Source organism: Enhydra lutris, unplaced genomic scaffold, assembly GCF_002288905.1.
Source record: "Enhydra lutris kenyoni isolate GAN:26980312 unplaced genomic scaffold, ASM228890v2 scaffoldscaffold18, whole genome shotgun sequence".
In the NCBI taxonomy this organism is placed as follows: Eukaryota; Metazoa; Chordata; class Mammalia; order Carnivora; family Mustelidae; genus Enhydra; species Enhydra lutris.
This window is the reverse complement of record NW_019154102.1, coordinates 2,316,584-2,343,299: the sequence shown is the minus strand read 5'-3', so window position 1 is coordinate 2,343,299 and position 26,716 is coordinate 2,316,584.

Genomic DNA, 26,716 nt, shown 5'->3' with positions numbered 1-26,716 from the left:
ATATCAGTTATAGTCCATTTATTTATAGTATTGTTCAGTTATTCTGTATCTTTACTGATTTTTTTTCTTATTTCTATTGATTACTGGGAGAGAAGTATTGAAATATTCAACAGTAATTATTTACTGATTACTGGGAGAGAAGTATTGAAGTATTAAACAGTGATGGCTGGGTTTTTGTTGAAATATTTTTGAGGACTTACCATTCCTCCTCCTTAGTTCTGTTTTTGTTGCACACATTTTGAAACTCATTTGCATGCACATTTAAAACAGTTTTGTCTCTTTTGAGATTTGACTCTTTTATCATTATATAATGTCCATTTTCATCCCTGGTAATTTTCTGTGCTCCAAGGTCTATTGTACCTAACTTTCATAGTCACTATAGCTTTCTTCTGATTTGGTCTGAAAAATTTTTTTTTTTTTTTAACTTTGAACCTATCTATATCATTGCAGTTAAGTGAATTTCTTGCATGTAGTATATATTCTGGTCATTTTAAAATCAGTTCTCTATATGACATCTCTATATTTAAATGATGTTTTAAAATTACATTTAATATAATTGTTAACATGTTTAAATCTGTCTTTTTAAAATTTTATCTTTGTTAATCTGTTTTCAATACTTTGTTTCCCCTTTCTCTGCCTTCTTTTAGTTATTTGGATAACATTTTAATATTTTAGTTTATATATTATTCCTCACAAATTTTGGTGGTTTTTCTAGCAATTAAAAATTAGTTATCAAAATGTTATAGTCTGTTTCATTAATATTTTGTCATTTCATGTGAAATATAAAAAATGTACACTGGATACTTATACTATCTTTCTCTTACAGGAATCATTTCTATATTACAAATTCCATTAAAGCGATTTGATACTGGTTGCTTTTAACCATTAAAAACATAAAACAAGAATAATATTCTATGATATTTACCAAATACTGATTGTTTCTGTGTTCCTCATTGATTGCTGATTTTTCCAATTTCTTTTACTATTTTATATCTGCTGTATAATTACCTTAGCCATTCTTTCAGATTGAGTTTATAGAGTTTAGACTTCTTTCATCTCAGAATATCTTTATTTGACTTTCATCTTTTGAAACATCTTTGCTGGGTGTGCAACTCTTGGTTATCTTGTCTTCCAGCACTTCGAAAATATCCTATTTCTACTGGGCTCCATAGTTTCTGATGAGAAATTAAAATCCATTTGAATCATCGTTTTCTTGTAGGTAACATGTCATTTTTCCTTGTTTTGTCCTCAAGATTTTTTCTTTGTCTGCAATTACTAGCAGTTCTTTGTGTTTGGTCGTGGACTACTTTATGGTGTACCAGGTTGGGGTTTACCCAAATGAAATTGTAATTTGTGTCTTTCACTAGATTGTGAAGTTTTCACTTATTATTTCTTAAAAGTTTTCTTTTCACACTGCAGTTTTTCTTTTCTCAGACTATAAGGACATGAATACTAGGCTTTTTGTAAATGTTTCACAGTTTTATTCTTTTCCATCTCTTTTCTCTTAGTTCTGAGTGAATCAATTGTATTGACCTACCTTCAAGTTCACTGATGCTTTCTTTTATTGCCTATATTTTAATAATAAGTTTGACAAAATTTCTATTTGGTTCTGGCTAAATCTCTGTTTCTCCCACCCCCCCCCCCTTTTTTTTTTTTTTTTTTTTGCTCAGATTTTTTTTTTCTGTTTTGAGAGCATTCATTCTGAAATATTGAAGGATATTGATATTAGTTGCTCTAAAGTCTTTTTCAGACAATCCCACATCTATGTTTTTTAAACATTATCCATTGCTTCTTTGTTTGCCAAGTAATTTTAGTTTTTCTCTTGAACTTTTTGAACAATTGGTTATGAGATTCCAGGTCTTGTTTAAATACTATGGGAAATAATAATTTCACTTTACATTTATTTTTTTTAGGAGGCACTTGAACTGGTTAGGCCACAAGTCTTCAGTGGGTTGTATTTCAAGGTTGGTTCCACTTCTAAAATTATTACGAAGTTGGACATATTTGTTCCATGGGTGGACTGCTCATTGGCCAGTTGGAGTGTTGGTGGTGATCTATTCCATTGTTCAATTTTCAAAGACGATAGGATGCTTTCAAGAACAGATCTATGCAAGTAGAGCTTAGATGTAAGGTTCAAAATTCATAAATGACTATGGAATCATTTTCATAACCTTTCTTTTTATCTCCTCGGTACTTTTGCTTCTTTGAGCTTCTTTTTTGTGCTTTACCCAGAAAACCTGGAATTTTATTTTCCAGGTCTATCACACATTTGCCATAATTGTGACTGTATCTGGGATTATCAATTAGAATGATATATAGAGAGAAAAAGCAATGGAGTTTTATCCCATGTTTTTGAGATCGCAGGTTTTCTTAATATGAAGGAAGGTGATGCTTGTTAGAATTTCAGCTTTCTGCAGGCTCCTATTTCTGCCACTGTTGGTGCCACCATTGCTAGGGGATTGTTTTAGGGTTGAGGTATGAGAGAACGTAGGAAAAGAAAAGAAAATTGGAAGTCTTTCACCTATGTTCTTTGACCATTAGAAAACTATTTGCCTCTTTTTGAGCCAGAACTAGATACCTCCTGGAGCAGAGATCATGACTACTAAAGGAAAAAATAAAAAAATATCAAAAAAGACAAACCAATTATTTGAGGGTGTACATCAAATTCTGGTCTTCTGTCCACTTTACCAACCATTACTTAATTTCACATTCCTTAAATGGTTGTTGTATGTGCTCTGTCCAGGTTTCATCTTTGCATTTATTCCCTCTTACTCAGAGACAAATTCCCATGTGAAACATTTAAAAAAAATTTAACTATTTCAGTGTTGTATCTCTTTTTTATATATTTTATAAATATTTTTAAAGGAGCTTATAGAGAAAAAAGCATAAAGGATTTCATTTTCATATTGATTGGCTTTTCTCTGCTGCTCTGTGATTTTTTCATGCTGTAAAAAAGCAAAAACAAATTGATTATTTGAGGGGCAATCATGCCAATACCTCACTTTGCTTTAGCTCATCACTCTGACAAAAAACAACAACAATAACAACAAACAAAAAAACCCCAGCACTATGTATTGTTCCTGTGAGTTTGAAATTATTTCTATCAAAATAGGTTAGAAATGGTCATAAAAACTTGAAGACAAATGCCAAGAGAAAAGCATCTAACTCTTAGACTTTACGTTGAATTTAGTGTTACAACCTTCACCCATTTTTTGTATGACAGCCCCAAGCATAACACAGAATATGACATATAACAGATATTTAAAACATATGCTCTGGGGTGCCTGGGCGGCTCAGTGGGTTAAAGCCTCTGCCTTCCCCTCAGGTTGTGGTCCCAGGGTCCTGGAATCGAGCCCCTCTGCTCAGCAGGGAGCCTGCTTCCCCTCTCTCTCTGCCTGCCTCTCTGCCTACTTGTGATCTTTGTCAAATAAATAAATGAAATCTTAAAAAAAAAACAAAAAACCTTAAAAAAACAGTACGCTCGGCTTACCGAAAAAATAATCAATGCATTCAATTCTTCAAGTGCACACACATAGAATGCCTTTTGTGCAGAAGACACTATGAATGGAGATTTTAAAAAATGACAAGGAGATGTCTGTGACATCCAGGAACTTTGGAAGTGGGAAAGACAGACCTGTAAACAAGTTACTCTAGAATAGACTGATGCAAACAAGACAAAGATATATAGGGAGTATTTAATCAGGAGAAAAAAATCTGAGTCGAGGTAAAAATGTTTCTGTTGAATCAAAATAAAATGCCACATAAAATCTGTCTGATTGAAGTCAGTGTAATTTTATGGAAAGAACACTAAATTAGAATCTGAAAACCTAGATTTTTTTCTAGTTCTGCTGTCATCTATCTTTGTAATCATAGTGTGTATACTGTCTTGAGTTTCTTCTCCATACTTGAAAAACAAGGGACTTAGCTAATTGTTAGGATCACTCACAGCACAAATTTATTTTATGTAAAAATTCTCTATCAGGAAATAGTAAATAGTGCTATTTGGTCATAGTGACTTCAAATGGTTTTTTTTTTTTATGACATAGACATGAAATAAAAAGTTAGGTCTTTTTCAACTTGCCTCACCAGTCTAGTTCTTTGTTTTGACTACATGTTTTTATGTCCAAATTATTGTGCCATACATTGTAGCCATAGTATTTTTATTATAATGTAAGTATTCAGTAGCATGGTTTTTGAGGAATAGAACTTAATGTTTATAATTACATGTATGTATTGGAGGCTTATACCTGTAGTTGAATATAATCAAATTCATTCATTGAATAGTAATACATTATAAGAATATATCAAAATATGCATGTCCATCAGTATGGATTTATTTCCACCTGTATTTCTTTATTCAAAATCATGCATATATCTTTTGTATCCTTGCGGCCATATGAAGGATTCTCTAACATCTAGAACTAAAATGGCTGAATCCTAGTGTACACATATTTTGAAGTTTATTAGACACTGATAAACTGTTCTCTAAAGTGATTTTACTGTCTATCAGTGTTTGAGAGTTATGATTTCTCCACATACTCTTTGATTCTTGTTGTCTGACTTTAAAATGTTCCGGGTATGAAATAATAGTTTCTATGCTAAAGGTTTCAGGTAAATATCCTTCATAAAGCTTGGTAAATCCCCTACAACTCTAATTTGCTAAAAATTATTTTCCGTATGTGAGGTTTTTGCTTGTTTTATATAGTACATAATAATGTTTTTGTCACAAATGTGAGTTTTTTAAAAAAACTATATTGGACTGTTAGGACAGTGAGAATAGGGTACCCAGAATTGCTGAGGACAGTCGTTGTGCCCATTTTCCCACCTAATAGTACCCGTTTTATTTGTGGAGCTGTCTTAAGTTGAATGATAGACTGTAGAAAGATAAAAATACAAAACATCTTGAACTAAACAAAACAAAAATTGATCTAGTTAAATCCTTTTCTGTAACTCCAGACATAATCACAAGTTATTTTTTCATTGATGTGCTGAACTAGTGAATTATGTCATTAAATGCTCTGAAATTAAATACTTCTTATATACCTGAGATGATCTTACTGCATATACCCATATATCCCAGACATTGTTAAATTTGTATTATAATATTTTCCTCAGAATTTTGACATTTATATTGATCAGTCAGATTTATTTTTGTTATCCATGTCCAGTACCTAAATTTTCATGATCTCATTAAAAAAAAAAAAAAAAAAAGTTCTAGTACTCTGTTCTCCAAAATGTTTTAAAGTTAAGGTATATCTATTCTTTTCAAAATTGGAGATACTTTATAACCTGCCAAAATTTTTTGATAACTATAATAACCAGTAGCCCCAAAAAAAATGATTGTAGGTATTTTACTTCTCTGTACCTTAGTTTCTTCATTAATGGTGATATTAACCACATCAACTTTATATGCTTCCTATGAGAAGTAAATTAAATGGAAAGCACATGTTGAATTTAAATGTTAATTTTAAAATGTAGAATGGAAACAAATTGTTGAGGATTTTGACTGAATGTGACTACAAGGGAATGACATTAAGGCTAGGAGTCTGAGCATAGTCAGTGAAAATAATCCAGAAAGAAGATGGACAGTAGGAACCCTGTTGTTGAATCAGTGTTCACCCAGCATCTCAAATCTACAGGCTTTTTTATAAGAGGCTTGGGTGTGGATTTTGTGTTACATGCAGGCATGAGTTTGTGTGCCCAAAGTCAATCTAGATATAATACCAATTGATTTTGGAGAAAGCAGTATTTACTTTAGTCAGAGGCCTCTCCATACCATTCTTGCTAGAGGCAAAAAAAAAAAAACCCATAAGGATGATGGATTTGATGTGAAGCCAAATGGCTTTAATTTGTTAACATTTTGAAGCAACAGCTATAGTTTTGATTGAAAAAAAAAAAATACCCCTAGGACACATAACAACTGTGTTAAATAAATTTTAAATGGTCATCCAGGGTACCTCTGGACCATCTTACCCACTTTCCAATTGCTGTGTGCTGAGAATATACAAATTGAAATATTGTCCTGAAGGAAGTTACCATGGTCCCTAAATCACATACTATATTCAGAAGATTGTTGCAAATTTAAAGATGACTATTGTCAATAGCCTTGGATTCCAAGTCCAGAGAACTTATAATTCTCTGCCACCATCACTGTGCCAAGTTTACTTTCTTTGCCTTTACACATATGTGGAAGTGAGCACATCAGATCATTGCTTTTCTTCCTAAAATGTTATGAAGATCAAATAGTTTCTTTTTTGTAAAATAAAGGAGAGTGAACTACTTTATTAGTTAAAATATTACTAACAGATAGTGACAGATAATTTGACACTCAAATTTTCAGTGGCTTAATTCAAGATCTGTTCTGAACTTGCTATATAGTTGCTGTCACTCAAATGAAGATACGTCTGCAAGTGAAAGGGGACACCATTAATTCAATGGGAAAATAGGCACAGAAAGCATCCTGAGCAAACTCAAATACCCTATTTCCCGCAGACACAGCTGTCTAATAGAGGTATAGCTCATCAGGTGGCTTCTTTCTGTAGGAGTGAATCAGACTAAGCACTTTTTAAATTTTGGCTCTGTTACCTTCCAAAGGTGGATGACAAACCTTTTTAGGGGTATTAGTATGCTGGCATCCCATCTCTCCAAATAAGGAGGGGAAAACACCAAACACTACTATGCAGTATTTGCTGATGTCTCTGGTATAAAAACTCTCACCGTGGTAAATTTCAAGCTGCTGATAGTGTAACAACTGGCTCAAAACATCCTGGGAATATTTAAAAATGGGCTTTTGTGTGCTGGTCAAATCAACTTCCACAATGTCACTGGTAAACTGTCTTCTCCATTCCAAACAGCTGTAATGGGTAGAAAGCATGGAAGATTATATATGGGACATTTTTTATGGCTCAAGGCTTGAAAAAGAGCTTATTGTGTTCACTTGTCTGTGAATGAATTCCCATCAGTGAAATGTAGTGAGTACAATGGAACCTGTGATATGTATTCCGTAGACCCAGGAAGATGCAGGATTGGGTTACAAAGATAGCAAGAATGCCTCTGCAACAGTTATGTAATATCCAGGATGACCTCTTAGTTAAATACTATAGAAGTAGGACTGTGAACCTCTACTTTTCTGTCTCCTAAAAAGGCAAATATGTAACCTTTTGTGTACTTTGGGTGGATAGGGTGATCATCAATAACTGGAAATTGAGAGCGTGAACTGAACATGTTGTGTGAAACTTTCAGGAAGAGATTTCTTGAATCATGGCTTGATGAAATAACTCTGTATATGTGTTACTTATGAAACCACTATAATATAGCTTTTATTAAATATTGCAACGCTGTCTTCAATGTAGAAGTCAAGATATACTCAAATTATACTTTTTAGGTTTGGAATTTATTCAAATGTAGCATATTAATTAAGATCAATTCTGTTCTTACCATGAAGTGATACATGTGCAATTTAAAAAAAAAAAAAGTAGCTCTTCCAAAATGGCAGTAGTGAAGATGTGGAGCAAAATAAAGCTATATCTCATTCTGATAAAATCTCCATGTGTCAGCTTCAAACACGAACTTGTTAATTTTGTAGCTAGATCTCCATTGATTCTGTTAACCGATACATGACAGTGTGCATAATAAATTCCATAAAAATCCTATTTTGTTCCATTTGAATTTCAATTAATATTGACCATAAGATTATTAGAAAATACTTTGAGTGGTGGAATATTGAAGTGATGGAAGTAAGATAATTCAGTGTCTAATCTAACCATAATGGTATCATTACATTTTCTATTGAACTCATTTTCAGGGCATACTTCTCACATTTACAATGAAACTCATTTTTCAATTTTTTTTTTTTCTGATAGCTGGTTAACTTGGTAGACAGTATTAAGATATTAAAGTGTTAAAATACAAAGAAGATACTTTGGGGTTATAAATCAGTGTGAAATTAGTCACTTTCACAGCTTCTATAGTATTTATCACGTGGATTTACATCCACTGAACCACTTGGTTCTTTAATGTTCATGATATACATCATGTAAAAATGAGGTTCCAGCAATGGAGAATCACGCATAACAAGCAGTGATCTAAAACCCAAATCTCTGAACTTGGAAGCCTGGCTGTCAGTTGGTAGGTCTGTTACTGAGAACAAGCCGCCTTAACCTTCCTGTCACTCTGATTCTTTGCTGTGAAATAGGACTGTAAATTTTGAGTCTGTGCCTCAAAGCTTTTTATGAGGGTTAAATGGGTCAATATGTTTTTTAAAATATTGAGAATAATAATAGTTACTGGTATTATAATACCAGTTATATAATGCCCGTTATATAACTGGTAATATATTACAAAATACTATAATTGTATTTATTAGTTTTTGGTAGTAAGATCATCATTAATTTTCTAGCTTTTCTTCAAGTATATATATATATTTTTTTCCTAAATTACCCATTTGTTCTGTTAAAGGGAAAGTGAAGGCAAAAACAAATGACTTGCCAATTGTTTTCCTAATACTCTTTCATCCTAGGAGTCGACATGATTTTACTAATTTTAGTACCAAAAGAGGTGAAGGCTATATTTAACCTAGACAATTATTGCAATATGGTATAATAATCATTTAAAAGTCCAATTTCAAAATAAAAAACCAACAACTGCAAAATTAACTCCTGATTTGAATACTAAGAAAAAATAATTGACCATTTTTTTAAAGATTTTATTTATTTATTTGACACACACAGAGAGAGAGACCACAAGTAGGCAGAGCAGCAGAGAACCCGATGTGGGGCTGGATCCCAGGACCCCGAGATCATGACCTGAGCCGAAGGCAGAGGCTCAACCCACTGAGCCACCCAGGCGCCCAATAATTGACCATTTTTACACCTTCAGCAAAGTCACATGAATTATTTTTTTCTGTGTATCTTTTGTGTTTCCTGTGTTCTAAAATTTGTCTTAGAATTTTACTTTCACAAGAAAGCAATTTTTAGTTAGGATTAAAGCAAATAATTACTTGGGTTTAGCATTTTGCTAGGTAGAGGGCATTAACTATTTTTTTTTTTAAAGATTATTTATTTATTTATTTGACAGAGAGAGATCACAAGTAGACGGAGAGGCAGGCAGAGAGAGAGAGGGAAGCAGGCTCCCCGCTGAGCAGAGAGCCCGATGCGGGACTCGATCCCAAGACCCTAAGATCATGACCTGAGCCGAAGGCAGCGGCTTAACCCACTGAGCCACCCAGGCGCCCTGGGCATTAACTTTTTAATCTGTCACTATGATCTATCATGTTCTTGCTATTGGATTCGCTGGGGTCTCCAACATAAAAGAGACTAACAATGCGAACTTAAAAAAAAAAAAAAAAGGTATAAAGTAATTTGTTTTCTATATATAGCAAAACCAAACACTGATGGGACACAAAGTCTTTTGGTGCTTCTTTGTTCTTTTCAGATCTGAATTCCATTGTCCAGGAGCACATCACCGACTTGCTTAGAAGCCTAGGTTTCTGGCCTCATGCTGGGAGCTATATATATATGTAATTTCTCCCCAGTAAGAAAATGCCAGTTAAAATCATAGTTGAAGCTTTTATAGTTTTATTATCCACATTAGATTGAATGTTAGAGTATCTGTCTGGTTAATATTGTCACTGACCACTTTCAGATTTACATGCCATGTCTGAGAAAAATAGAAGTTATAGTCTAGTGACTGCCACTCATTAGCTTGATAAGCTCTAAATGCTCCAACAAACTAAGATGTTATAATAGATGGGTTTGTTCCTTTTGCTCTATAACAATCCATATAGCTCATGAAATTTAGCAACTCTTCAGGATTCTTTATGTATTTCACTAAGAGGGGCACCTGGGTGGTTCAGTGGTTTAGTGTCTGCCTTCAGCTTGGGTCATGGTCCCAGGGTCCTGGGATCAAGCCTGGCATCAGGCTTCCTGCCCCACGGGAAGCCTGCTTCTCCCTCTCCCACTCCTCCTGCTTGTGCTCCCTCTCTTGCTGTGTCTCTGTCAAATAAATGAATAAAAAATCTTAAAAAAAATTCGCTAAGAGACAAACAGACAAACCCTGTGGACTAGAATGTATGCAGTGATATGAAGAACCAAGGAATCAAGTCTGCAAAGTGGCTATCCATGTGGAGCAGATGTAGTGCAATAGCATGATTAGAATCCAAGCCAGAAGGATAGTGTCCTGGCTAATGGAAGTGTCCTAAAGAACAGACGATGCATACCACACTTTGGAAACTGTAGAGTAGCATGCAGATGGAAGGTAATAGCATTATTGTCACTTGACATAGAATTAGGGACGGTGGTAGGGTTGAGAGGAAGTGAGCCAAATGGCTATTACGAGGCAGGTTATGTTTTGGTCAAGAGCACTAACTCTGGAGATAGACAGCTTGAGTTTGAAACCTGGAACCACCATTTACCAGCCACATACTTTGAGCAAGTTACTTCACAGGCTGTGATTCAGGGTCCCCATTTGTACAAATATCATCTAAAGGGTTGTTACAAGGATTAAATGAATTTATGTATATAAGGCAATTTGAAAGTCTTCCCAGCATACTGTACTGAGGATATAATGTTTGTTGCTCTTTATCTAGTCAAACTGCAAATTATTAAAATAAGAAAATTTAGACTCTTAATACTTTGCCCATTATTGAATAATTATTAATTTTAATAATAAAGATATTAAACCTTTATAGTTGCACTTGCCACAAAGTTTTTTTTTGTCATATAGTGATTTGCCTTTTAATTTTAAAACTTTATGTAGTCAAAATTACTGCTCATCTCTAAAGAATGTTTAAAGATGAAAAGAAAAAACCCTTGAAATCACATCAATAGAATTTAATCTTTGTGTATTTCCTTCTATCATGTGGATATCTTTTTGCAAAGTTGTAAACTTGTTATGTGCATGTATTCATATTCTGCTTTTAGCACATAATCTTTACTATCTTCACCATCATCATCTGGCAATGGCAGCATCATATTGGCCCATTTTAACATGGAATTTTCTTTAGAGAGGAGAGAAGTGCACATGAACTCATGAGCAGGGTGGTGTGGGGCAGAGGGAGAAAGAATCTTAAGCAGGCTCCACACCCAGCATGAGCCTGATGTAGGGCTCAATCTCAAGATCCTGAGATCATGATCTGAGCCAAAATCAAGAGTCAGTCACTTAATTGACTGAGCCATCCAGGAGCCCAACATTGAATCTTTTTTTTTTTTTTTTTAATTTTTATTTATTTATTTGACAGAGAAATCATAAGTAGGCAGAGAGAGGAGGAGGACCCTGGGATCATGACCTGAGCCAAAGGCAGAGGCTTAATCCCCTAAGCCACCCAGGTGCCCCCAACGTTGAATCTTAAAATTGATTGTTCTCTTTGCTGTCTGTTAAAACCACAGTTGAATTTGTGACCCAACTTTAACACTTGACACAGTACTTAGAACTAAATTTGTGTTACAATATTTCTGTGATATTTTTGTAGCAATTTTTTAACTGTTGTAATTAATGGGGTAGTGAACCCACTTATTTTTTCTTTTTCAATGGACCCTCTCTTCAAATAATGACAAGTCCACTAATGAAATTGATGAGCAAGGAGCCGTTCTGTGTAAAGCAGTAATAGAATCCCAAAACTCCATCGTGTCTACCTCTGTACCTTTTCTCTTCCTTTCTCTGGCATCTGTAACAGAGACAAAGATTTCTGAGAACACAGTTTTTAAAAGCACTGATAACCCCTTTATAGTCCATTGAACCTTCCAAATGTTCTAAATTTGCTGCTGATTCCAACAAGACCATCAGAAACCTCAGTGCTTTGACCATTATTTGGTCCCTTGTTAGAATTTTCACTGAGCTACACATTTAATAGCTCAGAATATGAGCTACAGTCACATTCTGCAGCATTTGCTGTCAGTGTGCTGTTGAAGAACATTCCAAGTTCATTAAGGAGAATTACTTTGAGGCTCCATAGGAGTGATTTTTCTCAAACCTTTATTCCAGTGGGGAAAAACAGGTTTTATTTTATCCTTTGGTCTTTTATATTAAAGACACTGAATCTTATATTTGATTTCTCTCTTTGCTTTGATCTCTGGTTAGAGTTGAATTTGTGGCCCAACTCTCCCAACTGCATGCAATACTTCACATAGTAAATTGATGGTATCTTTGTTTTACCCTGATTTTTTTTTTTTTTTTTACTTTGACTTGATTTTTTTACTTCATCACTCTCAGTTTTAAACCACATAAGTGATTATTTATTGGGTTAAGTTCCCAGTAGGAGAATTGCCATCTAAATATATATAAATACTCTTATACCTTTTGGTATCTTACTGGGGGCCTTTGATGTGATTTGATGCAAGAAAGAGCCTTTACCTTTCCTCAAAGCTACTTTTCTTATGAATTGTTCATGAATTCATAATAATGAACCTAAATATTGAAGATGAGTAATGTGTACATGTGATGGTTAGAATTAAGGATATATGTACACTATGTCTAATAGCTCTTTATAAATATTGATGTATTACCAAATATTAACCACGATTAAGGTATTTTCTTTTTTTTTTTTTTTAAGATTTTATTTATTTATTTTGACAGAGAGATCACAAGTAGGCAGAGAGGCAGGCAGAGAGAGGAGGAAGCAGACTTCCTGAGTAGCAGGGAGCCCGATGTGGGGCTCAGTCCCAGGACCCTGGGATCATGACCCGAGCCGAAGGCAGAGGCCTAACCCACTGAGCCACCCAGGCACCCCATGATTAAGGTATTTTCTAACGAACCACATTACTAGTGTCTTTAGTTTCCACTTATGAAATTGAAGGTTAATTTGTAGCAAACGTCTCCATAATAGAAAACTTACTCTTAATTGTGTCACCAAGATCTTAGAAGTTTTGGGCAAATAGCAGTCTCCTGTAGCGCACATTTTAGCCAGTTCGATTTCTCACACCAGTCTTTGTGGGCCTATGCTGTAACTGTCCTTGCGAAATGATCGAGACATATAGTTGAACCCCAAAATTAACATCCATTAACCAGAAGACAACAGGTTCTCAAACACATACACTTTGTGGGACTTTGTTTGCTGCCCATAATGAATGAAATTACCACACTGTTTATTTTCAGCCAAGAATTAGTTTGTAATTGTAAAAGGTCGGAATTCCTGCCAGGGTTTTTATTTATGGAGTTGACTGCATCATTCGGCCTGGGGATAATGCGGTATTTACCGTGGCGTGCACGTTGTTTACTGTGAGGATTACTTTCACACTCACGGAGTTCTAAATGGTAAATTAACTCAGGTAGAGGCTGGTAACATGTACCGCTGAGCCGACTGTCCACAGCCTACAGGAACAGGTTTAATTTTTTCAGTAACAGATTGAGCAATAAAGATGTGTCAACGTCTGAAAATACGTACTCCACTGGATGTGAAATACATTCTCCCCCTGCTTTCTTTTGTGAGAAAGAGAAAAGAGAGGCAAAGGGTCCACTTGTTATTCATCCCAGCTTTAAAAATGAATGCATCTGTGGCTCACTGTACTTTAGTTTTTTTAATTGCCTGTTTGATAGGAAACCTATTTCCATAGTGCCACGTCCATATTTCATGTTTATTTGATGTGCTCCTAACTCCAGATAACAGGATTTAGCTGTTTTTGTTTATATAGTTTATTCTGTGTCACAGCTTTGTTTTGCTTTTTTTTTTTTTTTTTTAAAGATTTTATTTTATTTATTTGTCAGAGAGAGAGGGAGAGAGAGCAAGCACAGGCAGACAGAATGGCAGGCAGAGGCAGAGGGAGAAGCAGGCTCCCTGATGAGCAAGGAGCCCGATGTGGGACTCGATCCCAGAACGCTGGGATCATGACCTGAGCCGAAGGCAGCTGCTTAACCAACTGAGCCACCCAGGCGTCCCATGTCTTACAGTCTTTATCCAGTTTTTGTATTGAGGATATGCTGTTTCGTCATGTAGCATTCTGTCCTCTTCTACTTTCTGAGTTTATAGGAAACTTGTTTTATTTCTTAAGTATTTGATAGCATTACCAACAAAGATAAATTTATGTTTTAATCTGTATGTAACTTCCTAATTGGTAAGTTTCTTATGTTCATTTAGTGTTTATCTCCCTATGACCTCTAATAGAAATTGCCAGGATAATTTGGTTGGCAAATTATAATGTTTTTAATTATAAGACATGTACTATAGCTGTCTTCAACTATTGTTTATTTGTTCTTGCTTTTTAATGTTCTACATCATTTTCTGAACCTTCCATGTATAAATTTCTTCATGGTAGGGCCTGTTCTCTATGCCTCATAATAGTCACAATTCCTAGACACTGTATTACCATGGTGTCTTGAGTACTTGGTGAATTCTTACTCATTTGATCTTCTGTCTAAGGGAAATGTCCTTTATTTGTCTTTCATTAATTCTTTCAAGTATCAAGGGAGTCCCCTTAGTTCCATTATTATTAAATTTGCTGATTATCAAATCTCTGTTCTTCGTTAAAATTGATTTTATCTTATCCATTACTCATTCCACAATAAAAATGTAAAGTATTACCACCTTCTTTAAGCACATTCCTTACCTTTTGCAAATTTATAATCCTTGAGTGGAGTTTTTGACATCCATTCATTTTTTTTTTCAATTACCTCTAAAACAAAGAACCATCTCTATAAATCAGCCCTTTTGTTCCTTATCGAATTACTAGCAGAAAATTATAATTGAAACAATTTGCAGAAAACGGATGGGATATAAATATTAAAAGTAGACCTTGAGAAAATAAAATTTATAGAATTAAATAAAAAATTAAACCATGAATTCAATTAAATAAAAAGAAATACACTTAAAAAACAAAATTCCGTTGCCTTAATAGGAATGAGTCAGAAATGGTTGCATGGTCCATTCTGGCCAATGAGATATGGAAGATGTGGGCAGAAGTTCAGTGAAGAGTCATTTTTACCATTAGAGTTGAGTTTTCAAGGAGCAAGTCTCTCTGGCATTCCCAAAATAAAGAAGAAATATTGTCTATCTGCCTTCCTCATAGCTACTTTAACAACATTAGGGGAAACATTCTTACATTGAAATTGTTATTGTGAATGGCAGATGGGAGTAGTAACTAGAGCTTGGACACCTGATGATCTTAGTGAATTTCTCAATCAACTGATCTTGAACGCTGCCTCATTCCTAGACTTTACCATTTGGATCAGTTATATTATTGTTTAAACTTCATCTTTCTTGTAGCTAGAAATGCCTCCAATGTTAGGATTTAATAGTTGAGAACATGTGATAAAAAGAGTGTATGCATGTGCATGTATATCTTTGGGATTCATGAGAAATTACTTTTTAAAAAAAAATAGATTTTATTATTTGAGAGAAGAGAGAGAGCACAGGTGGGGTTGGGGAGAGGCAGAGGGAGAGGGAGAAACAGACTCCCTGCTGAGCAGGGAGCCCTAAGGCTGGGTGCTCTATCCCAGGTCCCTGAGATCATGACCTGAGCTGGAGGCAGACAGTTAACTATGAGCTACCCAGGCGCCCCTAGGAGAAATCACTTCTTGCAGTGGCAGCATTTATGCAACAATAGAATGGACCCTACTGGAAAAATATACATGACATAGCAGAGATAGGTTTTAGAAAAATTATGAAAGATCTCTACAGACTTTACAAACTGTGGTTTGAGGATCATACTTAAGGAGAAAGCAAGACTGAAAAAGATGAAGGAGAAAGCTGGCTCAGAGGAAGTGGGTAGATAATATCAGCCTGATTTTAATATGGATATGAGTTACAGATTAATTATTTTAAGAGCAAACTTGAGAATTCTGTTTCCATGGTTTATAAAATTTCCTATGTGGCTAAAGCCAAAAAAAGTTACTAAGTGGATGTGGTATTATATCAATAATTGCTATTTACTTAAATAGAACATACAAGTTGAACATATTTAAGTCGTCAATAATTGTTAATTGGTTCTCGGTTTTAGCTTTATTTTTATTCTCGGTGTCATATGGCTCTGAATGTTGCAGAATGTTGATGAGCAGTAAAACCAGATCTTAGCAAATCTGACAACAAGAAAAGCCTTCTTATTAACCTACTGTAATAAATATTTGGGAGGTAAGCAGAACAATATATGTACTATGTAATTAGCTTATTTAATCAACCTTGATCATGTTCACAATTTTCAAAAATAAAAACATCTTGTTAGCAAGGCCTGCTAGGAATTTGAAGAAAAGAATCTGGAATGTATTCTACTTTATGTCCACTGCAGCTAATCTACAGTAGCTAATATATTTTCAGTCTGGTAAAACTAAGTTTCTCAAGTGTGATAACCATAACCATACTCACTCTGCTCGTCTCTGTAATGGCATTTTGCTTTTTCTCATTTTGCTTAGAGCTTATTTCAAAAGATAAAGTTTGGAAAAAACTTTAAGTGGACATTTACTATCTCTGCTTTTCCTTGAAAGCCATAGGATTCCTTATTTTTTCAGAAGAAGAAAATCATGAACAAGGATTCTTTAACCAAACCTGGACATATAATCAGTATGTATTGTAGACTCATCCTTTGTTTTCCAGGAATGCCATGACACAGAAGATCATCTTGTCAGAATTCTGTAAGGCCAGAAATTTCCATTTCTGCCTCTTTTCAGTGTTTTTCCTCCCTTTGTATAGTATAGCCTATAGAGGCATGGAAAACTGTTTCTTCCACCAATTTCACCTGTCATTTGCCATCTTTGTGTGTGAGTGTGTGTGTGTGTTTGGAATGGAGTGGAATTACTAAAGACAGAAATGGTACAATTGAGGCCACCTTATCCTAATCTTCACAGTACTTATTTCTGTAGACCAAAAACAACCTGTAGGTTTTTGCAAACTTGATTTTTTAAGGTAAATGTTTCTTGCTGAATTTTCATAAATATTTAGTTCATAAAAAATAATTTTCTATTTCCAAAATGAATCCTAGGGTAGACAACAAAACAACCCACCACCAAATCTAAAATGGGGTCAAAGCTGATAGCTTAATATATAACAGAACAGAGTTCATGTTTTCTGGGTCAGGAAAACAAAAAAAAAAACAGAGTGCAGAGAGAATTCATCTACAATTTAAAAATACTTCACTGCAAATGTGCCTTCAAATCTGTGCCAATTGTTCTTGGATCATGAGTCATTCTGTAATTTTTCTAAAGGAAGGAATAAAGCTTGCTTGTTGAAAAGGACTATCAGCCAACTCAGTTTAATGGGGGAAATGTGAACAGGAGAAATGGTTAAATATTTCGATTTGTGATGGGGATTTTTGTGTCATTATTCTGTACCTATGTTTATTGCACTGTTTCAGGCTCCCCAGCTGCCAAACAAATGTAGCATGCCTCACAGAGGACTTCTGAAAGATTGAGCAGTGAATGGGGTACTGGGCAGGAGTAAGGATGTCTGGACTCAGTTTTTCCTGGATCCCAGGGCTCTTAATGTCTGTGATTCCCAAGTGCTTAGTGTCTAAATGAAATTAATAACCTGGAGATACAGGGAGAGTTTGTGGACATTCTTTGAGACCTATGGTGGAAGATATAAAAACAAAGTCAGAATTATAGCCCTATCATGTGAAGTTTGCAGAATGTTACTAAAACAGAGAGAAGTCATGAACCTCAAAAGTATTTACCCATAATTTATGACATAATTTCAAGAGTGCTGCCATTGTTGGAAATGAAGGATTCTAGGTAGAGGTTAACTTCAACTTTTCAAGGTCACTTCTCAACTGGAATCTGAACCAAAGCAGACTAGAAAGATTTCGATGCTTATGAGATAAATAATATGCAAATGGAATTCAATAAAAGACTCTGCATTAGGCTCTGTGAAAGGCATAGAGCTGATGGAGATCGATATCAATACTAAACTGATAGGTACCCTTTGATCTTTGAGGTTTTCTTTGAGGTTTTCTATCTTGATAAAACGATGTACGTTGGCTGGGTAGAGTATACTCAGTGTACATGTAACAAAAACGAAGAAAAAGCATTATAGTTCATGTAGGATAATGGCAATTACACTCTCAACATAGATAGTGCTGTAATTGCACCTATTGAACTTCTAATCCTTCGTGTTTTACTGTCTTCCTTGGTTTTCCTAACACATGATAGAGGTATTAATTTTATTCCTCTTTACAGATGGAGAATCCATGATACGGCAAAGTTGAATAATTGACACAATGTCACACTGCTAGCAAGTGCTAGAATAGCATTTGAATATTGCCACCTGATTTCCTGTCCCCCAAGATGGCACACAGCTTCAGATGTCCCCCCTTCCACACACATGATCCAGTCATCAGGCTACAGAAGAATGGACAGACAGAACACCAAACCCTGCTCACAGACGAGATAGAGCTCAGAAAGGAAATGAGAGGTCTCTAACAAAGCCTCTCCCACAGGACATGACAGCAAACACAGACCTGAACAGAGCCATGAAGCATGAGCAAAATGAAGAGAAGTGGCATGAAATTATGCAGAGATGTAACAAGAAATGAAATAGAAATAAGGAGGTAGAGAGGAAAGAATGGAGAAAGCTGAGCAGTTAGGATTAGTTTTAGCTGCAATCAAAACAAATGGCAAGGTAGTAGTGGCTTAAAGAGATTTTTTTAAATTTGAATTTTATTTAACATACTGTGTAATATTAGTTTCAGGAATACAATTTAGTGACTCAGCATTTCCATAGATCAGTTGGTGCTCATCACAAGCACACTTCTTCATCCCTATCCCCTATTTCACCAATTCCCCCCACCTTCTCCCTTCTGGTAACCATCAGTCTGTTCTCTATAGTTAAGAGTCTGTGTCTTGGTTTGCCTCCCCCCATCCCCCGATGATCATTAGTTTTGTTGCTTAAATTCCACATACAAGTGAAATCATATGGTATTTGCCTTTCTCTGACTGACTTATATCACTTAGTATAATATTCTCTTGTAATGACATGGATGGAGCTAGAGAGTATTATGCTAAGTGAAACAAGATTTTTAATAATTCATTTGTCATGTTGAAAGTCTCTACGTAGATGTTCAGATTTTTTAGAGCCGTGAACAATATAATCAGAGATCAAGGCTCCAACATATTACAGCTCCAAAATGACCATTTAATTTACAGCCTTATATTTACATTTTACTTAGGAAAAAGGACGAAAGGAAAAAACAAGGCATATTTCACCTCTTACAGGTCACTTTATGTAATTTAGAGGCATTACTAATTATGTTAAGGTGGCCAGAACATAACCGCATAACCATACCTAATTCCAGGGGAGGCTGGAAAAATTCCTTTAATCCAAGCTTCCATGTGCTTAAAATTAGACTTATATTATTTAGGAAGAAGAGAATCAATATTGGGAAGTGGTAGATGGTAATTTCTGCATGGGAAGAAAGGATGAAAACATAGTCAATAGAATCCATCCAGGAAAAGAACACAATTTGAAATAACATACACCCGAGACATGCAAATAATACTTCACAAGTACTCTATGATGTTGAGCAGGTGAGTAAAAATACTGATTTGCCAATGAAACACTCACTTAAGAATGAGATTACAAAGGAAATTGCAAAAGTAAGAAAGCCAATTGACAAGGCAAACTAATAAGCTGAAAACAAAACAGGATAGATAGATCTGAAATAGTATTAATAGCATAGTTAAATAGTATTATAAATACGATAAATAGCATAAATAGTATTAATAGCATATATGAAAGAGTTCAGGTATAATAGCAGAGAATATAACAGATGTGGAAGACAGTATGAAGTGTGAAGACAGACAACATGAGAATAGCTGTGTTTCTGGAGTAAAAATCCAATGGATAGAACAAAACTAGACTTGAAAAATACGATCTTTAATTTCCCTAAAATAAAACAAGTTGAGCATTCAGTATTGAAAGTATGTAGTCTAATACAGGAAAAGTGACACAAAATAATTAATATTAATGTATACCTTTGTTATCATGAATGAATCTTTCAGTCATCTAGATGGATAGAAGCATTAAAAGTAAAATGCAAGGAGGGACTAAGCTGACTTCAGGTGAATCCACCACAACATTCAGTGGTGGAATATAACAGAGAAGCATCTATTTATTAAATGAAGAAGTGATCCAAAACCATATACTCACCAAAGATACAGCTCAAAGGCAACATCAACAGAGAAACCTTAAACATAAAAGAATCCAGGGAATAGACCATCCATGTTTCCTTCTTGAAACAAAAAAGGAAATCCAACCCATTAAAACATGAATAGAAATTTAAAAGTCCCAAACTGGTAAGCTGGCTAACTGATAGTCAGCATTGAATCTATTTAAACATTGAGTTACACTAAAGAGCCATCAGAACTATAATTATAGAATGGAATGTAAATGTTAAACACTCTGATAATATAAAATCAATAATATGATTCACAAAACTTGGGAGATAAAAGTACTAAAATAAGTGATAAAATTATTAGAGGAAGAACTATATGGAGATCTCAATTTGAAATATCAAAAACATTTTTTATGGCAGTATAGTTAACATACCATTCATGTTAAGTTAGTTTCAGGTGTATAATACAATTCAACTATTGTATACGTTACTCCTTGCTCATCAGAACAAGTGAACTCTTACTCGCCTTCACCCATTTCACCCATCTCTCCATTCATCTCCCTTCTGGCAATCAGTGGTTCTCCGTATTTAAGAGTCTCTTTTTTCTTTGTTTGTTTACTTTATTAAATTCTACTTAAGAGTGAAATCATATGGTATTTGTCTTGGTCTTATTTCACTTGCTATATTGTTGCAAATGGAAAAAATTGCTTTTTTATGGCTAATAGTCTGGGCTCAGTGTGTGTGTGTGTGTGTGTGTGTGTGTGTGTGTGTGTGTACTACTTCCCATTCATTCATTTATCTATGGTTCATCTATGGATGGATGGACATGTGTTGCTTCCATATTTTGGCTATGGTAAATAATGCTACAATAAACATAGGGCTATGTATATCTTTCAAAATTAGTGTTTTTATTTTATTTGTATAAATACCCAGTAGTGGAATTACCAGATCACATGATATTTCTATTTTTTTAATTTTTTGAAGTATCTGCATACTGTTTTCCACAGTGGCTGCACCACTTTACGTTCTTACCAACTGTGTGTAACTGCTCCCTTTTCTCCACATTCTTGCCAACTCTTGTTACTCCTTTTTTTTTTTTTTTTATGGGTGCCAGGTGGTATCTCATTGTGGTTTTGATTTACATTTCCCTAATGATTAGCATCTTTTCAGGTGATTGAGCATCTTTTCATGTGTCTGCTGGCTGTGTGTCTTTGCAAAAATATGTATTCATGTCCTTTGCCCATTTTTTGATTGGATTATTTGGGGTTTTCTGGTGTTGTATAAGATTTTTTTAAATATATTTTGGATATTGACCCCTTATCAGATACATCATTTGTAAATGTCTTTTCCTATCAGTATCTTGTCTAGAAGACTCCATCTTTGTAATGATTCTTCTTAAATCTTTTATGGCACTTTGAAAAATACTAGCTATCATGAGAAACATCTATCCCACGTTGAACAGTTTATTCCTCTTCATTTCATTTTCCCATTAATAAAGTAAATAAAACTTAATTTCCATCAGAAATAATATTCTAGTCATCCTAAATACATATATTTTTATTTCCAAGGACAGTTGCCTTGAAAGCTAATTATTTAATAATTTTTTATAGGTGGTAGGAATTGGGGATTCTCTTTGGTAAATGAAAACATTCAAATTTTTATCTGTATAAATCATTTAAATAGGACAATAAATCTTTTTTTTTTTTTTTTTTTTTTTTTTTAAGTAACATGGTCAGTGAAGGTCTCCCTGATGAAATATCATTTAAGAAAGTATGTGGAAGGGGGTGCCTAGGTGGCTCAGTAGGTTAAAGCCTCTGCCTTTGGCTCAGGTCATGATCCCAGGGTCCTGAGATCGAGCCCTGCATAGGGCTCTCTGCTCAGCGGGGAGCCTGCTTCCTCCTCTCTTTCTCTCTCTCTCTGCCTGCCTCTCTGCCTACTTATGATCTTTGTCTGTCAAATAAATAAATAATCTTAAAAGAAAAAGTACCTGAAAAAAGTGAGAAAGCAAGAGTAAAGATGCTAAGGGATAAATATACTGGACATATTTGAGGGACTTCAAGAAAAATGGTATGATACAGTAGAAAACAAGGTACAGAGCAGTATAAATTGAGATTATGTGGTTTCTCACAAATCCTTGCAAGGCCTTTGGCTTTTATCGAGTGAGATGGGAGTCAACTAGAGATATTTTTTTATTTAAATCCAATTTAATTAACATATGGTATATTATTAGTCAACTGGAGATTTTTTTCACAGGAATTGTGTCGTTTGGCTTACATTTTAAAGGGTTCCCTAGATTTTTTTTAGAGGAGATAATGTAGTGCAATAGGACTGCTAGGAATAGGACATGACAAGGGGTTACCATAATAATTCAGATGAGAAATATTGTAGCTTGAACCATGGTGGGTACGGCTGGAGTAGAAGATAAATGGTTAGAATCTGGACATTTTCTAAAGAGAGATCTAATATGAAGTGCCAATGAATTGGATCTTAAATGTGAGAGAAAATGGATAATAACAGCAAGAATTTTGGCTGAAATAACTGGAAGAATGAGACTGCCCTTTACTGAGATAGGGAAGCCTGGAGAAGGAACAAGTTTGAGGGCTGAACATAATAAATTTGGTTTTAGGACTTCCAAGTTAGAAATTTTTCTTAGATAGCTAAGCGGAGAGGTTGAATAGCTAATTAGATCTGGGAGGATGTAATTCATGGAAGAGTTCTGGATTAAGGCCATAATATTGAAAATCACCAGCCTGGAAATGCTATTTAGAGCCTTGGGATAGAATGAAGCATTGAAGGGAGTGTCAGCAAAGAAGAGTTTCATGGAGCAGCCCAGGTGTGGTCCGAGGAGTACAACATTAGCGAAACAGACTAAGGTGGAACCCCACGGTCAGGTGTTGGGAGGACATAGAGAGTTGTTTCCTGGACTTCCAATGATGAAAGAATTTTAGGAGGGGAGGAGTAAGCCACTGTGTCAAATGATGCAAAGAGGTTCAGGGAGATGAAGACTGAGAATTGGACATTGACTATGACAACTTGGAGATGATGGGTGACTAACAGAAGCTGCTTTGACAGAATGTGGGAAATCCTGATTGGAGAGGGCATACAAAAAAATCAAAGGAAAGGAATTCAGTTCTGAATAGTTAATGAGATATTTGGTTATTCCCCTCCTTTTTATCACTTGCATTTTGAATTCTCAGATGATTTATCTTTTCTATTTCTTTTAATTTTACCTGTTGGCTTGAAATATTAGTAAACTTGATGTCCCACATTTCTGTCGAGAATTTTATCTATCTTGTCACATGTTTTGTTTCCAAAACTGTGTCAACATCACTGTTGATTATTCTTCCTTTTATTTAAATCACCCTATTCTTACTTCACTCTTTTGATATCTTCTATGAGATGTCTTGTCTTGCATTCCCTGGTGTAAATTGCTTCTCTTTTCCTTTCTGTGTTTCAATTGCTTTTTTTCATGTGAAAGGTCCATTGCTGTTCACCCCAATTTAAGAGTAAGGCCCTAAAGAGTTGATTACAGTTTACCTGCCTGTGAATTCCATCACCTAAGGACTTGGCTAGAGGATGATCCGGCTGCCTAATTTGGCTTATGTGTTTTGTATATCGTTATGTCTTTTCTTTAGGGCTAGTTAGATTTCTCACACACAAAAATATCTTTTACGTTCCTCTTTGAAGTTTTTAAAAATACTGTTTGCAGAATTCTGGAGAAACCAAATTAGGAAAGCAAGATGAGGATTTCATTTAGCATGTAAATTTACTTTAACTTAATTTGCCTATTTTTACAGTGGCACAGCAAACCACAGTTGTGCCTAGTGCCCTCCTGTCCAAGAATTCTCTATTATTCTTTAAAAATAATTCTTAAGGGGCACCTAGGTGGCTCAGTTGGTTAAGTGTCTGCCTTCAGCTCAAATCAAGATCCCAGGGTCCTGGGACGGAATCCTACATCAGGCTCCCTCTCCCTCTGCCCGCTGCTCTCCCTACTTGCACACACACTGTCTCTCTGCCTCTGTCAAATAAATAAAACCTTAACAAAATAATCTTAAAGACTATTGAGGTTAAATTCACATGAGATAAAATTAACAATTTTAGAGTTGACAGTTCATTGGCATTTAGTACATCTACAGTGTGGTATGATTGCCACCTCTATGAAGTTACAAAATATTTACCAGTGCAATAAGAAAGTTCCAAACTCATGAAGCCGTTACTCCCCCTTTCCCTTTCGTGCCAGCCTGTGGTAACCCCAATCTACTTTCTGTCTCTATGGATTTAACTATTACAGATATTGTCTAGAAATAAAATCATCCAGTAAGTGACCTATTGTGTCTGGCTTATTTCACTTCCTGTAATGTTTTTAAAATTCATCCACATTGTACCATTATCAGCATTTCATCCTTTTTTATGGGTGAATAATATTCAGTACATTCATATATATCTCTCCCCACAATTTGCTTACCCATGTGTCAACTGATGGGCTTTCTTTCACCTTTTACCTTTGTGAGTAGCACCACATTAAAAATTCACATACAGGGGCTCAGTGGGTTAAAGCCTCTGCCTTCCGCTGACGTTATGATCTCAGGGTCCTGGGATCGAGCCCCGCATCGGGCTCTCTGCTCAGGAGGGAGCCTGCTTCCTCCTCTCTCTCTGCCTGCCTCTCTGCCTACTTGTGATCTCTCTCTGTCAAATAAATAAATAAAATTAAAAAAATTCACGTACATGTGTTTGTTTTAAAATAGTTTGGGTATATACCTAAAAATATATTTAGGAATGAATATATGTTGCAGAGGGGAATAGCTGGTCGTATGGCAACTTTCTTTAACCTTGTGAGCAAAATTCTTCCATAGTGACTGAATCATTTTACATTACTCCTAGCAACATTCGAAGTTTCCAATTTTCAACATCCTTGCCAACACCTGAATTCTTTTTCTGTCCCTCCTCCTTCCCACCCTCTAGTCTTCCTAGTAGGTGCTGCAAAGTGTTATCTGTTGTGCTTTTAATTTGCATTATTTAATGACTAATAATACTCAGCATTTTTTATTTTCTCATTGGCCATTTGTATATTTTCTTTGGAGAAATGTTTAAGTCTTTTTTCCATTTTTTAATTAGGTGGTTTATATTTTGTTGCTGAATTTATCTATCTATTTATTCATTTATTATTTCTAAAGATTTTATCCACTGATAAGAGAAAGAACGAGGAGGGGCAGAGGCAGAGAAAGAGAAGGAGAAGCAGACTCCCCACTGAGCAGGGAGCTTCATGCGGGGTGAGTACAGGGGGCTTGACTGATCAAGAATTAGGACCTTGAGATCACAACCAGAACCAAAGGCAGATGCTTAACCAACTGGGCCACCCAGGCGTCACTTGTTGCTAAATTTAAAGAGTATATTATATATACTGGATACTAAACCCTTATCAGATATATGGTTTGCAGATATTTTCACCTAATTTGTGGGTTGTCTTTTCCCTTTCTTCATAAAGTGCTTTGCACAAAATTTTAAAATTTCAACAAAGTCCAATTTATGTATTTCTTTTTTGCTCAAGCATTTAAGATCAACCTAAGAATCCATTGCCAAATCCAGGGTTGTTAATATTTCGTCCTATGTTTTTTCCTAAGTGTTTTATGTCTTTAGGTTTTATTTTTGGATTGTTGTCTATTTTGAGTTTATTTTTGTGTATGGTATTGAGGCATAAATCCAATTAGTGTTATCATTTTGAGAGCATATTCTTCTGGTCTTCTGTTGAAGTTGGGGTCATGTTGTTACTCTGCTATGTGGACTCTTGGAAGAGATTTGGGGGGTCAATCTTAGACTGACCAATCCACTTGTTTTCAGGCCCTCCTTTGTTCCTACTTGAAGATGTACTTGAAGTGAAATTTCTCTGGCCTTTAGCACAATTTGTGTTGCCTCTTAATTTTTCTCATTACTTCTGGGTCTTGGCTCCTTGCATTTACTAAGTCAATTGCCATTTGTCTTTGGCTTACCATTGCAAAAAGATTTTGCTACCGTCTTTTCTATTACTTTTTTTTTTTTTTTTTGGTTTTGTGCTTTAATTCTTTTACTGTTCTTAAAATGGACCACTTATAAAGAGAAGAGATAATGAGTTACTGAATCTGCCATCTTTTGCTTAAAGACTCCCTATTTGTGACTCCTAGTCTAATGTGCCTTTTAACCTTCAGTGGATAGAATTTCTCCTAGATACGTGAAGAAAATAAGGGAAAAATAAATTTCATTTTGTGTGAAACTTTCAAAAATAAAACATATTACCTATCCTTTTGGAATTAGCATTATCTGTATCAGCTGGAAACAGTGAGCCTCAAAAGTATATGAGCATCAGGGGGCAGAGTTGCAATTTTCCCCTTTACTGAAAAACTTCATGCAACTTTCTTTTCGTATTTATTTGGACAATGTATTGCACTTTGTTTACTTGAGAGGGACCCTTCTAATAGATGTGGCATAGAACTTCCTGTCATAACTAAGTAAAAAACAACAACAAAAAAACCCAAAAAACAAAAACCAAAACCAAAATGAAAAACTAAACAAAACGGTGAAACCCCGCCAGAAATCAAATAAGAGGACTTTCTCTTCTGAACGTCTATAATTTTTTCTTGAAAGAGGGAGAGAGTACTTCTGTTATTTGGAAACCCCATTAGAATCTGGAGACAATTTTACAAAGAAAAGGTCAC